Source organism: Taudactylus pleione, unplaced genomic scaffold (genome assembly GCF_031769625.1).
Source record: "Taudactylus pleione unplaced genomic scaffold, aTauple2 ptg000423l, whole genome shotgun sequence".
NCBI lineage: Eukaryota > Metazoa > Chordata > Amphibia > Anura > Myobatrachidae > Taudactylus > Taudactylus pleione.
The window spans coordinates 602,293-607,345 of NW_028284825.1; the positions used below are offsets into that span (position 1 = coordinate 602,293).

At 36.1% G+C, this 5,053-nt stretch overlaps 1 pseudogene; it reads left to right on the forward strand.

Moving 5' to 3' along the window:
• The first annotated feature begins 4,934 nt into the window (after positions 1–4,934).
• Positions 4,935–5,053, forward strand: LOC148506132 (5S ribosomal RNA; annotated as a pseudogene).

Genomic DNA, 5,053 nt, shown 5'->3' on the forward strand with positions numbered 1-5,053 from the left:
TTCCAGTAGGTGACAATTTCCTGATGGGAACATGAGCAATGAAGATTGAAGTCCAAAGAACATATGGAACTGAAAGAATCCTTGATCACTGAGCCAGCAAATAATATGTGACACACATAAGTGTACTTGCAAAACTGTAATAAGGATTACAAATATGTTAAAAATGTGGGAGTCCTTATACGAAGAACTATCTATTTGAACTTTTTATCAATTCCCTCTATTATGAAAAAAACTACTAAAAAATCATACACAATTTTTCATATGTCTAAGGGGTTTGATCATGTTGCCTCATTGATGAATTATGATAAGTTATTAAGTGATTTTAGATTCCAAATAATTTTTTATCAAATAGCAATATGTGGGCTGAGAATTGTTTTTTAATATAACTTAAAGTCTAACATGTGTTTTTTAATAATCTTAGATAACGTTGAGAGTATGGGCGGAAGTGATTCATCTAACGTTTATGCCAGGAGTACGTTAGAATCTGGATGACGCTACTTATGTCCCCATAGAAACAGAAGGCCTGCTTGTGGAGTTATGGTGACGCGGAGGGCGGAAGCAAGACAGCAGCCATCGCGAGAACGGGCAGGAGAAGGGTGGATGTGACAGATGTGGACGCTGCCCCCAGGACGGAGGAACGGAAGATCTGATTGTGGGCGGAAGGGAGCTGACACCGCGAGAAGAGCGGATGTGACGGAAGTCGATAACGCTGCCTCCACGACGGAGGTGTGATGTTTCAACCTATCCGGGTCCTGAAAGAGAGCGGCAAGATACCAGATGTGATGTACTTATTAAGGGCGGAAGTGATAGAGAGAAGACGGACTTTGCCCTTTCGTTATGTGAAGATTTATTGTTTTTAAAATATAAAATATAAATATGTATAATGCAATGGAATTGAGTTGCAGTGGCACTTATCCATCCTATGTCAATTTACTATTTTGATCAATATTAGTGCATGTGCCAAACAGGAAGTGATGCGCTTGTCTAATCTCTGATGAATTAAGGTGGGGGTATAAAAGGGAGAGGGCCCCACCATAACAGTATCCCCTTGATGAAGTCCCCAGGACGAAACGCATTGGGAGTGAATCAGCCTTGCCTCTTGAACCAATGAATGAGCAAAATACTTTCCACTTTCCTCATATAAGCTATTAACTTATTTATTCTCTTAAAAAATCAAGTTTCTTTTTTAAAGTGAATATTATATGCTGAGTTTTTTTAGACCTTTTCCTCTGATTTTATCCACCGGTCTTAAAAGGGTCTATTGTGTTTTATATGTATACGTTTTTATCTATTTCTATGTATTTTGTGTACTTATTAAATTGTTGAATTATTTATTTATAAGCACTGGCACTTTCATTTTTTATCACATTGTGAGCTTTATTTATTTTTATTAAGGATTAATGCACTTTGGTAAACCAGTCGCTCTGTAGTCATTTTATTTTTCTATACATTTTCTAATACTTTTACCAGTATTATTTATTTGACTTTGAGCTGATGCCTATTAACACTGGGTTGGGTTGACACAATTGTATTTAGTATCATAAGATACATCACTTATAAAGATATTATATTTTGGCGCCATACCCACCTATTTTTCTTTACACTATTTTTTGGTATATTTTGGGCTGAGGCGGCCTACACATTCAAAATTATGTTTAGAAATAGAGATCGTATTAATAAGAGAAGTGATTTTTGTCAAAAAAATTTTAATGAATGGAATTCACCTTATAAAAAAGCTCCCATAGAAAACATGGATAATATGTTTTGGGAGATGGAGAAAATGCTGACAAAAGAAATAAAGGCATGGTGGGATGTTAGAGGATTAGAGCACTATATATCTGTGAACAGAATTCCCAGGGGCTTAAGACTCCTAAAAAATCCCACGTTTGGCATGGAAAATCCGGACTTCCTAAAAAGTCGGGATAGCATTCTGCATAAGTGCTCTTTGGATTTAATGAGATTGATAATAGAAGAAAAAAAGATTGTATTGTCCAATTTGGAAAAAGATATTTCAAATATGGAAGTGGTAATGGAAGAATCTAAAGAAAAAGAGGAATACAAGATTAATGAAAAAGTTTTAACTAAAAAAGTGGAAAAGGTGGAAGAAATGGTCATGCAGAGCAAGGAAAGAAAATTCATCAGAGACAAAAAAGACTATGAGCAGAATAGAATTAAGAATTGGAGTAGATTTTATGGACAAGAAAGGGCAACTAGAAAATTGCAAGTAGATGAAGGACAAAGTTGGACTACAGTCCCTAGAAGAAGATTTGATCGTAGGAGAGAACAGGCAAATTAACTCACCTCCAGACCCAGAACAAGTCACATGAAAAATAGATTTACTACTCTACAATGTTTAGATTCCAACAGCGACAGTGATTTTTTATCCCCAGGACAGGATCTTTTAACGAGCAACAAAAAAACCACTTTCAGGGAAACTATAAGGACAGCCTCCCCCTTAAAAAGAATGTACGGAGAAGAGGAATACGGGGAGGCAGGAGGAAGAAATACAAAAAGGCGACACCTTTAGTGGACCCTCTTAAGAAAGGCATTTTTAACTTATCTAAACACAATCTAAGTAAATCAGAGATCTCTTTGCTCAGTAAAGGTTTGAACTTTGCTCCCACTAGTAATATGAACAAGTTTGACACCTTCAGTGATTTAAACAAATATGTACGTAACCTAACTTTGAAAAGACATTTTTTAAGGAAGGAATCGGCACCTATGAGAAATTATAACGAATCCCTTTCAAAATCCAGACTAAAAGGGAAATCTACTTACTACCCTTTAGAGTCCAAAGGAAATTATATAAGCGTGTTTTACGACATGGTTAAAAAGGATTTATGTGAAAATGAAATAAGCAAGATTAAGAAACAGAATTTAAATAATAGGGAAAAAGAAGCCTTGAAGAATCTCAAAGAGAACAGAGATTTAGTGATAAAACCGGCTGACAAAGGGGGAGGGTTAGTCATTATGGACTATGATTATTATCTCAAAGAAGCCCATAGACTATTGGATGATGTGAATTCATACGAGAAGCTGGATAATGATCCAGTTAACAATTACATAGATGAATTAAGGACCATTTTGGTACATGGTCTGCATAACAACATCATCAACAAAGAGGAATTCCAATTTCTGATGAATACTAACCCTCGAATCCCTATATTTTATTTTTTGCCCAAGATACATAAATCGCTAACAGAACCCCCGGGCAGGCCTATTATAGCGGGTATTGATTCACTGACTTCTAATTTATCTAAATTTGTGGACCTTTTTCTTCAAAAATATGTAATCAAATTAGAATCTTACCTTAAAGATACCACGAATATGTTGCAGTGTCTAGAGGGAGTCCAGTGGAAACAGAGTTATAACTGATCAACCATAGATGTGCAATCCCTCTACACATGTATAGAGCACACAAAAGGTATAAATGCAGCAAGGGATTCCTTGAGTTGGATGGTACTATGGATGTTTTACAAAGAGAATTCTTATGTGATCTTATGTGTTTTATACTTAACCACAATTATTTTAAGTTTTTAAATCAAATTTATCGTCAAATATGCGGCACGGCTATGGGCACCACTTTTGCACCAAGCTTTGCAAATTTGTTTATGGGATGTTGGGAGAATTGTTACATTTATACCAACAACCCATTTAGGACGAACCTATTTTTGTATAAAAGATATATTGACGATATATTGATTATTTGGGAAGGCATAGAGGCAAGTTTTAACCAATTTTTAATTCATATTTCAAACAACAACATGAATCTTAAATTCACGTCTAATTTTAACACTACTAAAATAGAATTTTTGGATTTGGTACTATCATTGGTGGCATGTGTACTAAGAACTTTATTAAAACCGTGGATGCTAATAGCTACCTGCATTTTAAGAGTTGCCATTTTGATAAATGGAAGAGGAATATTCCTTACTCTCAATTCCACAGAATAAGATGTAATTGTAGTGACAATAAGACGTGTGAGGAACAACTTGAAATATATACAGGAAGATTCAGAGAAAAGGAATACCCAGAGACGATTCTTTGCTACTGCACTTCAAAAAACTAAATCGTTGAACAGACCAGAACTCCTTAAATACAAGGTGGAAGTATCAGGTAAACCAGAGAAAATACCTTTCGTTACTTCATTTAATGGTCATGAGGGTCAAATTAGAAAAGCATTCAATAAGAATTGGAACATTCTTTTAATGGACCCAGTATTACAAAACATCCTACCACCAAAACCACAAATTGTTTATAGGAATTCCAAAAATGTAAAAGATCTAATAGCACCAAGCATGTTGCCAGAAAAGAAAACTACAGTGACATCTAACATGCTTAAATTCAATGGTAGCTATAAGTGCAGCCATTGCAATATTTGTAGGTTTGTTCACCCTAAAAGAAAAACTTTTACAAACTCAGAGGGGTCAAAGGAGTTCAAAATAAAAGACTTTATGAACTGTAACTCCACTTTGGTTATTTACTTACTGGAATGCACCTGTGGCCTCAAATACGTGGGCAAAACTAAAAGACTATTGGAAATAAGGATCCAGGAACATACCCGCAACATACGTAATAAAATAGAAGGACATGCGGTCTACAAGCATTTTTCCCTAGTACATAATTCCAATCCGGAAGATATAACATTCAAGGCCATTGAACATGTCAAATTAGGGGAAAGAGGAGGAGACCTTGGAAACCTTCTTTCAAGGCGCGAAATGTACTGGTTATTTGAACTGGACACTTTGACACCAAAGGGATTCAATGAATACTATGAGATTGCTCCATTCTTGTAGTGGTAATTTTCCATCTACCAATATACCACACAGTTGATCCAATATTGGTAATGGTTGAGGGCCTGATCAGTACCTTGGAGGGTGACCTAATTGAGAAGATCAGGTATGGTAGATTGACGAGAGATTGTCACCTTTCTTCATTGCAGCCATACCACTGGATGTATGCCCAATACCATCTGATCTTGGAAGCTAAGCACCCGTGGGCCTGGTTAGTACTGGGATGGGAGACCTCCTGGGAATACCAGGTGCTGCAGAGA